Genomic DNA, 14,132 nt, shown 5'->3' on the forward strand with positions numbered 1-14,132 from the left:
TCATTTTTCTATCAATCAGCTGGCATATTATGCATTTCAGCACCACAGATCTTTTCTTTTTCCTTTTAAAGAGCAACTCAGCAACTCCTATCTCAGCTTTGATCACCAACCCTGAGTACATTTAATTAGAAACAGACTTACTGTAGTTGTTGCAGCTCAGATCTTTGCAGACACTAAGCTACATGCAGTGAAGGATGAGATACCAAAGCAGTAGGTAAAGATTACTGTATCTCTAAGGGAAGCATAAGTATACATGGTGTACAAGGACCTGCATGAATGTGGTCTCAAAAGGAAAATTTTTACCTACATTACAAGGGCAACGCTGAGTGTTGTCCTTCCCACGATCTCTGTGTAGAGTAGAACATTGACGAGCAATGAGCACACTTTTTTTCTGTGGAGGGTTAACCTTAACTTGAAGTTTACATAAAGTCTAACAGACTGTAGACCTAAAAGCCAGAAGTATATAAAGAATCCCTGACCACGCTGTTGCTGGGTCTTCCTAGATGGTTTTCCAAGTATGCAGAATAAATGGCTGTGCTTCATATTCACATTGTTCTCCTTGACACAAATGGCACCCATTAATATTTCAACTACAGTTCATTTCTAGGATATGATGTTGGATCATGAGCTGACATTTTTGGTTGCTTGCTTGTGCAAACAAAGATTCATGACATGCAAACTGAAAGATTAAAAGCAAATGAAGAAACTGCATGGACTTGGTCATCTAAGGTCTTGGAAGAAGGCAATCAACCCAGCGTAGTTGCCAGAAACAAATATTGGCATTGTACATTAATGCAAACCACAGATTTGTAACATTTGTTTGTTTCATATATATCATATCAACAGTTCTGATTACATGTATATAAGCTGACTTTGTCATCGGGAGAGGGTGGGGATAGTGGATGGCTTGACACCTAAGCAAGATGGCTGCCAAGCTGCAGACCATTGTCGTCCACATTCTCGGAACCCATCGGCTGTATTCAGCGTCTGACTTCCGGCAGACAGCGATACAGCCTCTGGGGGCAGACCCCTGATTTTTTGGCATTCCGGTTTGATTTGGGCGGAGGAGGCGAATTTCTGTTTCCGCTTCCGTTTATATACAAGTAAATATGCTGAACCATTGCGATGGATTCAGAGTTTGCAGTGACGCCAATTATGTTCCGCCTCATTAGTTCACCGCACGGGCTGTTTAACCTGGCAACAACTGCAGCCGGCTCAAACGTGATTGGTCAATATCACGCAGACTACAAACAGCCTACAACCAGAAACCAGGGCTCTTCTGCTCTTCTTCCGGAGGCAAGATCTCCGGGGTTTGCCTACAGATTCTACATTCACTGAATGTAGAGTTTGTATATAGAGACTACTGTCGACCACCACCACCACCAATACTGGTTGTTTTTTGGGACCAACTGCTGCTTTTCCAGCGGCTTTTGTGCCCCCAAACATGGGTGTTTTAAGCCCAAAACATGATCTTGCCTATCTATAACCAAGTGGCTTTAGTGCCTAAATATAACGACACATTAACAACAGCTTTGTAAGAAATGTAAAGTTCCTACGTATGCACTACATAATAATGTACAAATGTAACATATCTGTGTGTGCAGAAGTGTACAATGTGCCCAGATCTTTTCTGCTGATTGGGTTGAAGAGGAACAGAGCAATAAACAGGAAACACAGGAGCTGATGTTCTGATTTATGTTTACAACCTTGATGTTAGCTGTTTGTTTGCAGTCCACTAACTGTAGCAAACCTTTTTTTGTCTGTCTATACAACATTCATTCCACCAAATCATTGAAAGTTTACACTCATCACCTTTTGCTATCTACTTGGTTGAAATAATTAAGTCTAGGTATAACAAGGGCTGATAATATAGCTGAGGCATAGTAGCAGTGCCAGTATTCATCATTTTCATCAGTGCAATAGAGATGCTCTCCATAAGATGCTATTTAGATCCCAGTCCTAGCACGACCTTTCAGGCTGATTTTTATCAATAAAGACCATTCAAATCAGAGATGAAATCAATTATATTTCCCCAGGGGTCCAAACAGGGGCAGTTTACTGTGACAGACCTAGAGCACAACTGTGTACCCGCCAGACTGCTGTTGTGGGTGGCACTTTCACTTGGAGAGTGACTTCTCCAAACTATATCACCCTACCACATCTCAAGTGCCAGTCCAATGTTGAGAACTCATCTAAAGAAAAACTGAACTCAAGCTTGAGCTATGGAACTTATTGTAAGAGAAAAACTTGAATTTGGTTCCAGTAAACAAGTCTTGACCGCTGCGGACAGGGCACTCTATATTTTGCTTTTTAAAGATTTTGTGAAAGTTTTCCTTGTTCCAGGCCACTTGAGGAAAAACATAAATATAGGGGCAGTGTTTTGTTCTCATCCAAACAGAGTATCAATCACCATCCAAGATCCCAGAAATCTGTCAAATATTTGAAAACCATTTTATGTTATACAATAATGACACATAAAGACCTTTCGGTGATAAGATGTAAAATCTGTGTGCACTCAACTGAAAGTTGTATACCATATAGTGTACAGTAAAAAAGAGCAATATAAAGCCCAAATACAACATGTCTGCACTGCGTTCACTGCAGCTGAATGAATACATTCTGACATCAGGTATGTGTTTTATTGAGGAGAAATGCTTACACCTACTCTATGTTTCTAGATATCCACATAGTGCCTGACAAGTCAAAATTAAACTGACTAACCCAGATTTAAAATTGTTGTATGGAAGCATTTTGAACATGTTGTTGCAGCTGGCACAAAACTAGTGGAGTAAGCACAGAACACCACTAACTATATTATTTGTTTATCTTGTTCTTAAAACAAAAATTTCTAATCAATCATGTATTTGTCACATGAAATCATAAAAGGTACAACTTTAGTAAAACACAATCCCGTGAGCTCTTTCAACTTGTGCACTGTTATTTAGCCATTTTTGCCTCGTTTCCTGCTCTTCTTACATTGTTCCTTGCTGCTTTATGATTGTCTCCAGACTGGCTGCAGTGTGTTTATGGCATCCCAGATGGTTCTGGTTATCCATGGTTTCTGGTTGCGGAATGATTTAACTCTACTTCTGGGTACAATAGCTTCTGTCATTTTACAAATTAAATCCACCACAGACTCAATAAATGCATTTATGTCATTGGTGGTGTCGACAACAGTGTTCTGGAATATGCTTCAGAATGACTTGCTCCATCTCTTGCATCCCTGTTGGGATGCGTCCTAGTTTGTTTCCATATCTTGACCTAAACAACGTGGCCACATAGTTGCTCTTATCGAGCACAGGCAGTGACTCTGCTACGCAGCAACCTCTTACCAGTGAACAGCAGTCATCCAGAGTGTTTATTCCCTATGTGGCACAGGATGAGCGGGAATAGGACAGCACCTCACACTCTAAATCTAATTCTCCGTAAAGCACACGAAAGAGTCCTCTCCTTCGTCAAATCAGCATATAGAAAAAGAGTCACATGGCTGAATGGCGCTACCCAAAATTTAGCTGAGTTTCCTGAAACAAAGGATATCACAGTTTCTGATATTCCGTTGGAAACTGATGTGACATAAAGGTCTTCCAGTTGTTTTTTTTTTTATCCAATACTTGTGCAATAGCTAGTGGGACGCTAGTTAAGCTAGTGCCCATCATGTCCACGTCTTCTCATGTTTACAATTGAAAATTTCGACCTAACCAGCTAGCAGAGTTAGCAGAAGGAGAGTTTACAGACTGGTGAGTTTCTTTCTTTATTCTGATAAGCAACTCACATCCACAGCCAACCATACTTCCAAAATAGATATAAGAGAGTAAATTTAGCCCAAAAAATTAGTGAAGCTGGAAATGTCTGCGCTTACGTCATAGAATACATGATAATTTGAGTTATGCTCAATAATTCAGCCTTGTATAATGAGATCAGACCTCATCCAAAGTTAGGCAATAACAATTTCAAAAAGAAATGATGTGCATCCGTTTTTCAAAAAGAAAAATTTGAGGTAAAAGAAGAAGTGAGGTGAATCACAAAGCCACACAGTGTATACAGATGCACTGATGACCCAACCTGGGGCACCGAAAAGGGGGGAAAAAGGAGAAGGATTCTAGGGGCCCATGATTAAGAGGGGCCCAGAGAGGCCCCTAATAAAATTACAATACTGACAAAAAATAATAGGACACTAAGTTATTAACTAACTTATAATCACAAATACATTTTATTTACAATGTACTGGTAACAATAACTTTATTTGTTTTGGAAACATTAACACCCCCCCCTCTCTATTTACGTAAAATGGTTCAGTCCGACTGGATCAGCTGCAGTGCGCCGGTAATTTGTCACAGACAGCAGGTAAGGAGGCGGACATGGCAATATGCCTCAAAAATCAGGTAGCCAAAAACGGAAAGAGAGGAAGCTAAGAGAGGAGAAAGAAGCAAAGGGTCGACAGTATGTTACCCAGTAGTTCAAAAAGCAAGGTGGGTTTGTTAGTGATTCATGTGGTGGAAAGTTATGGAATATTAACTTTGTCCCTGGTCTATAAGCAGCTTGAAGCAAACAACAGTTTTTTGTTTTTTTTTTTTGCTGAGCAAAAAAAAAAAGTCCAAAAAAGTTAATAACTTACAAATTATGGCGAAAAGGTAGTTTCTTGCAACCCTAGAACTGAGATAAAAATATTCACAAACAAAAAACACTTCTGGTTGCTGATAAGTAGTGTTTAACTTTTGATTTAACACTAAAATTAAAACCCTCTGCACACACTGCAGCGCAAGTAGACAGATGCGCGACTCAGAGCAGCATGTGTCACTGACACCAGACTCAGAGCACAGCGGACCGGTGGAAAATGTCACCATCAGCATATTATCTTACATCAGTAAAATCTATTTTATCATTATTTTGAGTCACATTGTTGAAAGAATTTAGTTGTCTGTGTTCAAGCAGGATAATAGGTCTTCATTCATTTCACGTCGGACTTTCTATTTCCTTTTCGGAGATGGTGTTGCATTCAAGGTCCCCAAAAAACGGGAAAAAAAAGGCCGATTATTAGATTTTTTTTTTTTCACAATCGAATCCCATGCCATCGAACGAAGCTTCGAAGCTTAGAATTTTTGGGGTCAGCCCTATAACGTACACTCTACAGAGCCAGGTCCAGGATCCTTTTCAAGTTTGTCAGGGAGGACTGTGGAAGTGGAGGAAGAGATTGTTCTTTTTTCACAAATGTGGGAATGATAGTCAAAAATACCATCAAAATGCACAGTTTTATGTAAAATAGCATCAGAAATTATCGGCGGCCTACCAGCCGGCTATGTAGAAGGCCTAGTAAAAATTCTTTTCATGAGGCCCAAAATCCCTGGCAGCGTCCCTGGACCCAGCAACCATGTAAAGGCTAAGGAGAGTGGGCTTGATTGAGCTTCTTTGTATGTGGACATGTGATTATCTGACGCAAATTACCACAGTTTTGAGGCTGAATGGATCTGCATGTCTTATCTAATCCAAAATGAATAGTGTTCCATTCCACAGCCAAGCCAATAGGCATTATCTTGTTCCTTATTCTTATTGTCCTTGGTTTAAATGGATGAAGCAGCTAATTGCACTTTGAAACAATGACTACAGAATCACATTTATCTGAACCACAGACATCTGAAATGGTCTGCTAAACAAACAGTGCCTTTCTGGAATGCCTAATTATTTCATCTGAGATGGAGATGAGTTTTTGAATACCTGCATGTTGCATCATCTGCAGTTCTCTCCAAACTTAAGTCACATGAATAGGATGTTCTTTCTAGATGCTGAAAGCCATTAGCGACTTTTTTTCTCTGAATTTTGAACAAAAAAGTATTAAAGAGACTTCAATCAACAACTAAATGCAAGTGATGATAATGATAGCAGACGCCACATCATAATTTCCTCATTTAATAATTAGAACACATCCATTGAGCAGCTGCAACATGTGTCCACAAACTAATCGGCATAATACCAAATTCTTATTCAAAATCTGTGTTGCAGCAAATAATTCATCTGCTGTAATATTGTTTGTGAATGTGGATAAAAGAGCCTCGTCATGTAGCATTAACTGATAAGTTAAATTCAAAGCCTTAATATTAATGTCAGTGCACACTGGCATCCAAATATGGTCTTCTGGTTGTCTTTCAATATTCTCCAGAGGCATTTGGTACCATGAAGGTGCCCTTGAGCAAGACACTTCAGACTAGTGGTGCTCAGCAGCACATGGGTTTGTGTGTGTGTTTAACATTATACTACTCAGGAATGTCACTTTATCTTTGGATACATAAAGGTAAAACTGTATGCGTTTTTATCAAGAGACTCTTTGGATGATAAAATCATTAATTAAAATCTGCTGCTGTTCATGTGTAAAGCTTCGGACCAGTAATTTCACAGTAGTGTGGTTGTGTGTGTAAAACTGGCGCACAAGAATCAAAATATTTAGCTGATGGGAGAAATCTGAGAAGAAACATACTCTCCACCATCTTAAAATAAAAAATGTGTCACCTATGTTTCAGTATCTCATTTCGTGAGCGGCTTATTTAACCAATTCCAATATGCCTGCGTATTAATAACAAGCCTGAATGTGATATTTGTTATTGATTCTGCCTAATATATTTCATTAAGGCAGCAGCCATTGTGTTGGAGGACTGCATGAAAATAAAAACTGTATGCAGGTGGAAAAAGCTATTCACAAGTAGTGAAACACATACTATATATAAATTTCATAATTTCAGGCCCTGTGTAATATGTCTGTGACTCTTGTGACTTTCCAGTGAGTTTAATGTACATTACATACTTGAAATGAATTTTTTATCAATATGTTATTTTAAAAATATTTCTTCGTGACTAGTATTCAGCAAGTTACCAGAAGAAAATGTTGGCGTTATATGTTTATGCAAACCACAAACAAAATCAGTCGGTACGTTTCATGTGTATCATATCAGCATTTCTAAAGTGACATAACACACCAGCTGACTTTGTCATCAGGAAGTGGAGGGGATGGTGGATGGCGTGTCACTTCAGTGAGACACCTGCCAAGCTACAGACCATTGTTCTCGACCAACAAACAAGAAAACCGGTTGTATTTTTGTGAGTCATTGCTGTGTTTTCACTCCAGCGCTACTTAAGGCACCAAACATGGGTGTTTTGTAGCGACCTGTCGTGTTTCCAAGGGCTGTGAGGCACTAAATGTGGCCATTTTGTAGCAATCATCTCTGTTTTTCTACCTGATTTTTAGGCACTTAAAATGGGTGTTTGATAGCAAGCCATTGTTGTTTCAGCAGCTTTTTAAGCACCAAATGTAAGTGTTTTGAAGTGACCCATTGCTGTCTTTTCAGCTGCCTTTTAGGTAACAATCATGGTCGTTTCGTGCAACCGGTCACTGTTCCTCCAGTAGGGATGGTGCCACAGTTGTTTTTTTGTTTTTTTTTTACCGTGACATAGCTGCTTTATGAAAAGCAGCTGGTATCTGTAAATTTGTACTATTAAAATGGACTCCAGCTATTTATTATTGCACTGAGGATATCCTGGTTTGAGTCTTAAGCCCTAAAATCTATGAAATCTACCCATGTTGCAACTCCATAGCATTTTTCATTAGACCCCCACCCCCTAACCCTACCCCATTCTTCTCCCAAATGCTCATGTCTTTAACCCCAAACTCATAATAATGGCATCATCCAGGTTGGAGTACACTTTAAAGCTTCTGGAGAAGCACAAGATGTTTTAACAATACACAATACACAGACTAATCAAAATGTCATTTGAACAAGTAGTTCAGTTATTTGTGCCAGGTTCTTTGTTAAATCTAAAAGAAAAAAGACAAAATCACTTCTGGTTAATAAAAAAATATTCACTCACAGAAATAATAGAACATTTGTCTAACCACCATGGATAATATGACCTCGCTACTTCGCCTTCATTTCCATCTCTTGTCCTAATTTACTCTTTTCACTCAAAATAATCCTCTTCCTCTTTCAACATAATCAACAAACACTGTTTAGTCTGATGCTCCAGTTTTTTTGTGTCCCAAAAGCTCCTGATAAGGAAGATGCACAAAGATTTTGTAGTTTTAAAGGAAATACAAGGACAAGCAGTATATATATATATATATATATATATATATATAAATTATGTTGTGTTGTTTGGCATGTAACTCAAGGTATAATGCGATATCATCATAGGGCACTGTATGAGCTATAATAACAATGAGCATTTTTGTTTTCCAAGCATAAAGAAATGTAAGACATGTAGTTCAGTTTTTGTAAGCATGAAAATTCTCCCCAAAAAACTTCATGATCCAACCGGAGAAAGCTTGTATTTTGTAAAGGCTGTTTGTATTTTATCAACAGTTATCAACAGACAGCAACACAGTGTTCAGGGTATATTTGTAACATTCTTTTTGAGTCATCTCAGTTGGCCTAATCAGTCCTTTAATCTCGATTCAGACAAAGAAAATAACAATGCCCTGTGGGGAATGCAGTTTGATCGACTGGTTATATTGTACTAAATGAGAGAGGAAAGATGGCTCTCACATAAGAGCCACACCCAGTAGAGCACAATACACCTCTGAAAATATGCTACTGTGGATCTTCAGAAACAACAAATCCACTCTCAGACGTGGTGTATTATCTAGAACCATGAACCTGGTCTCATTCTGAGTTTGCTTGGGAAGAAAATGTTTGCAGGCCTTATGTAAGTACATTCAATAATGCAGCACCGCTAGCGCTCAGATCCCTCCCCCGAAGTTGGTTGCTGTGTGGCGATGCTCTTATTAAGCACTCAATTAAAGCCATTCCCAAGGAGAGGCAGTGTACAACAATGTTTGAATTAGGAAACATTGCAGTCTCAGACAGTCTGTGAAGACTTACCCCAAAGGACAGCGGTGCCTTGAAACCAAAGGCGTAGAAGTGACAGAGCATCATGAAGCATCGCTAAAGCAGAGAAATTATTCTAATATGATTGGATTACAAATAGGGCATTTACAGAACCAATGAGACTAGATAAATAGAGCAGGAAATGGAGCTGTCTCAATGAGCCGTCTTGGATCTTTTTCCTCCTTCAATCTAAATATTAAAAATGAACAGAGAGATGGGACTCGGTAAACAACACTGAGGAGCTCTGCTGTATTATAGTCAAGTGTACTTATTCCTGGCAGTTGTGTCAGGGCTCCCACTTCACAGCAGTGCGCTCACAGCTGCTTTTGATGGTGAAGATTGGACATACTTTTGTAAAAAAAATTACACTTATTCATGACCTTCCTTTAACTGAATTAGACAACAATCTTTCATCCCCTTAGAAGTAAAGTATGGTGGGAGGAAGATTTTGTATGCAGATAAAAGATTTGTTTCAATGAAATCCAGCCTGTGTCGGGCAGGGAAACATCAAACTGAAGGAAACTCATTTAGAGAAGCTGCCTTTTGAAGATTTTTTTTTCTTTTTGCTGTAATTGCATTTTGTTAGCAGAAGTAGTTCCCAAAAAAAAAAAAAAAAAAAAAAACGAAATTCACAAAACGGTATCAGGGAGCCTTACAGTGGGTCCTCCACATTATTTTTTACTTTCCTTCCATCTTTTCTTGACTCTATGAGCCACTCTGATAAAGTGAAAACAAAATTCATCTTTTTCTGTATTGGCTTGATGGCATGCTGACACTTCTGGAATACAGCCTAATTGTGACTATCATACCTTTTTAGAGTTAGGCGAAGGAATAAATTGTACTTTTCTAGTTTCCTGCTTGACAGGCGAGATTTCTTCACCACTCGCAGCTCAGCTTGTCAAACAACTCTATTATGCTAGATTCAAACAAGTAATGCAAGGCATACATAAAACCACACTGCACTCCGGTAAAGTGGTATCAGGGGTCTGCAGCTTCCTCATCCATTATGGGGTTGTGGAAAATCTCACGGCGCTGTTTACTTTGAAAATCCAGCAGAGTGAAGCACAAAAAAAAGAAAATATACAATAGTGCTAGACAACTAACACCAGGCGTTTGCTTTTATTTGTTGCTTGGTGCCGTGTTTATCTCTGACACGTGATTTTAAACTGATCAGCAAGGCAGTCGCATAAATGCACACTTCATTGTCTGTTACAGTGGATGCAAGGATGATGGACATTTGACAGCAGCAGAGGAAAGAAAAACATTTTTTTTTCATGAAATACTGTTTACAAGGATTGAACTTTGTTCTCATGATTAATCTATTAGTTGTCAACTAATAATCCTCAACTAATTTGATAATCAAAATGTTAAGGAAACCTTTTATGGGAAACAAGACTAAATTCTCTGATCCAAGCTTTCTAAATTTGAATATTTTCTGGTTCTTTTACTCCTCTATGACAGCAAACTGAATTTTTTGGGTCGTAAACAAAACAAGACATTTGAGGATGTCACCTTGGGCTTTGGGAAACAATAATCAGCATTTTTTACCACTTCCTGCCATTTTACAGCACAAACAACTCATTGATTATTCAAAAAAATAATCGACAGATTGATTGACGATGGAAATGTTAGGTGCAGCCCCATAAGATTAATCAGAAGATTATTTTCTATATAAATCGATCAATAATTTTATCTAGAAAATGTTCGAAAATAGTAAAAAAAAAAAAAAAAAATCACAGTTTCCCGGAGATAAAAATGACAGATTCAAATTAGTGAGGAAAACAGTTAGTTTATCAGCAAGAAACTAAGAGCACAAATCTTCACAATGAAGAAAATAAAACCAGAGAAGCTTTGCTTAAAAATGACTCAAATGATTGGCCGATTAAAAAAAAAAAAGAAAAAAGTTGCCTATTCATTTTCTGATGACTTACTAATCAATGTTTTGCATATTGAAACCAACACTTTCAGATCTACCATATATTTTCACCTCTTCAGGCCTAAAATTTATATGTTAGCTTGAGAAGAATAAAACACAAGGCTCAACTGCTCCAGGGCCAATTATTACATTATTCTGAATGTAGTATTTTCTGATTAAGACATGGGGGATATGCCCGTATTATTGGTTTAAATATCATTCTTTGGACATATATACAGCACGTTGAGAATATTGGTCTCAATTACCTTGTCTGTCTACTGTAAGTTTGTCATAGATACGTTACACTGTTATACACAAACCAACCAACCAACCAAAAGCCGGTATTTCTGATCAGACGGAGAAACACACCTACTTTTACACATTATGAGAGACTTGGACATCAACAGGCTTTCCGATATACCTGAACATTACAATGCCGATTTTTTCAAGAAGTTGGTTGAGGGGACTGAAATAGGGAGGCTGTGTTCGCACGGGTGAACAAGTCTGCCACCAATGGAAAACTTTAAAAAAAATCTACCTAACCTAACATAAGATACAGCGGTTTCAATTTTCCATATTTTCACGTGATAAACAACATGTTAGAGTACACACAGCTGCATGTAAACAGGAATACTATAGGAATATTAATTTTCATTAGTCATGTAAACAGCTTATAGGAATATGGTCTTTTTTGGAATACTTTCATTAGTAACAATCCGTTAGAAAGGATTGTTCGGCCCAAGATGTAGACAGAGAGGTAGACAACAGATGGAGGCAAGGTGAAAGATGAAGCAACAAGTCTTATCATCCCCTCCCTCTCCAACTCCCAGCCGGCCTCAGTTCAAACAACTGACAGACTGATGGTGAAACTATTATGATTAATGTGAAGTGTCCGTGTGGCCATAATGACACCTTGTGACAAAACAAGTCCCTGTGAAGACTACTCCTGTATTTAATACAAGAAGGAAACAGCCACGTGTAGAAACTTCTCTGTCATATCTCACACACACACACACACACACACACACACACACCAAAAAAAACACATTCTCCCTTTCTTCTGTTCCCTCAGCTGGCTTTCCTGGAGAGACATGAAATAAAAATGACCTTGATGAAACATTTCTTCGATACTTCCTGTGGAAACCGAGCAATGAAATTTTCATGCCGCGCCTCTAAAAGCACCTATCCCAGGATATTGTTAATGTCACTTCTGTGCTCCGTCACTTCTGACAGGCGTGTTGGCTTCCAGGATGTCAAAGGGGTCGTTAAAGGGCTGTTTTCCTGAAAGGTTGCATGCGGGCGGCCTGGGCTGCATGACGCAGCTCCTGGATATCATTAGACGCCAATCAACGCAGTAATTAAGCTTCAGTTTGAGCCTGTAGCATTGACATCTTCATCATATGCAAAGGTGGGAGTTAAATCTACTCCCTGCTCCCCAGACCTTAATTCAGCCATTTTTAACAATCTTAAATATTTATACTTGGATCTCAGGAGAGTCTCTTGTCTCAGGCTTTTGGGGGAGCTATCGACGCTCATGTTCACAAATCAAGACTGAGCTGTAGAATAATCTTCCTGGACACTTTTTAAGGTGAAGTTTTCTCCCCCCCCTCCTCCGCTAACCTTTAGAAGAAGTTCAGCACTTGTCAAATCAGATGAGAAGTCTATGCAACTGGATCACACACAGAGTTACTGGAGCTGCTCCTCAGTCAGGCGCAGACTTAATGGGGAATGAGCCAATACATCATCAGATACATGCTCATTTGCAGCGTGATAACACAGCTCTGACAGGTGTTATCATCACACTGACACATTTTCCCTGTACCAGCCAGTTTATTGTTTTCCCTAGTGGGAAAAAAAAATTCTACAGGAATCACTTTTTGATATCATTTGAGGGAGCAGCTTTGGCAGAAGTTGGCACGTCAGATGTGCTGAAGCTGCACAGATGCTCCTCTATTAAACATATTAAAGTAGGCTTACATGGCATTTGCTGGCCACCAGACTCCAGGCCCACAGGCTACCACTGGACAGTTAATATAGTGAGTGACAGATACACTGATAAACACCATCAGAGCAGTAGCTCAGCGGCTGATTCATTCTGATCTCGTCAAACTGCCAACATAAACACAATCTGAACTTTCATTTTGAATTAGTTTGGATAATCCTTAAAGTGCATAAATCAAGGTGGGTTTACCTTCAGCTACTCAAGACTTAATTTTAAAGATGTGAGCAGGGTGTGTTATGGTTGGAGCTCAAGTTTTCTCCGGTTTAATCCCGCGGTATCCAGGACTAGACTGGATTCTCGTGTCCACGATAGGTGGTCAGCAGTCGGCGGCGGGCAGCATAATCAGCAAAATCCGCAGGGATTATTCATGGGAGGGTCAACGCACGAGGATTACTAAACATCTGTACTGATCGGAGACACACACTCTCTCTCTCTCTCTCTCTCTCACACACACACACACACACTCGCAGATTACTTTCCTTCCACCACCATGATAGTCCCACAACAAAGTAGACAGAGGCAAATGAGATCAGCAGAGGGTGAAATTCAGAGAAGGCAATCCCGGCTGCTGCTGCTGCTGCCTCCCTACACAGCATCAAGGTTTTAATGTAATCTGTGGAAAAGTTAGGATGTAGACTGAGCTTTATTTGGGTCTGAGCTGCCACTACTGCTGATCTGATGGCGATTTAACTTAAGAGATGCTTAAGTTACTATATGGGAAATGATGGATTAATAATAACAATAATAATAATAATCTTACCTGTCCTCACAGCAGTAAATGTCTCCGAGGAATTCACAGCCTCAGATTAATCCGTGTTTTATCACTATACAAAATTCTGCACACAGACATCACTGTCGAGTCGCGGCGACGCTCCCGGCCAAAAAATATCCGCCTGACTTGTGCGCAAAGATGCTGCTCTTTCTTTTGTGTGGCGTTACATTCGCGGGCTGTGCCGTGTCTGTGCAGCTCCACTACTGTACCTCCATCCCCGCCTCTCTCCTCTCTGTCTCTCTCAGTGTCAGAAGCACAAGTAGCTGACGGCGTGGCGTCTCGCAGGTTGCATATTGGAAAGTGAAGCCTTGGTGTGCTCACTCACTCCGATGCGTCAAGTGTCTCTCCCTCTTTTCCCCTCCCTCCCTGCCTCCCTCCCTCCCTGCCTGCGCGAACAGTGCTGGAGCGGAGCGGAGCGGGACGCACGCACACGCGGCCGGCCGAGAAAGAAAAGAGAGCGACGGAGGGAAGAGGAGGAAGAGAGAGCGCTGTCTTGTCTGTCTGCCCCGCCGACCAGCCTCCTCACTGCTTCGGCCATCCAAGCGGAACGGACTCCCTCCTCCTGCTACTACT

General features: G+C 39.9%; 1 protein-coding gene across 1 annotated transcript in view; it reads right to left on the reverse strand.

Moving 5' to 3' along the window:
• The window catches only part of cntn4 (contactin 4), a 214,013-nt gene extending 200,116 nt beyond the window's left edge, over positions 1–13,897 (reverse strand). Inside the window, exon 1 of the mRNA XM_049573046.1 lies at positions 13,548–13,897. The gene's annotated coding sequence lies outside the window, so the exon portion shown is untranslated. The remainder of the gene's footprint in view (positions 1–13,547) is intronic.
• Positions 13,898–14,132: the final 235 nt, after the last annotated feature.

The sequence above is a fragment of the Epinephelus fuscoguttatus genome, linkage group LG1 (genome assembly GCF_011397635.1).
Source record: "Epinephelus fuscoguttatus linkage group LG1, E.fuscoguttatus.final_Chr_v1".
Classification (NCBI taxonomy): domain Eukaryota; kingdom Metazoa; phylum Chordata; class Actinopteri; order Perciformes; family Serranidae; genus Epinephelus; species Epinephelus fuscoguttatus.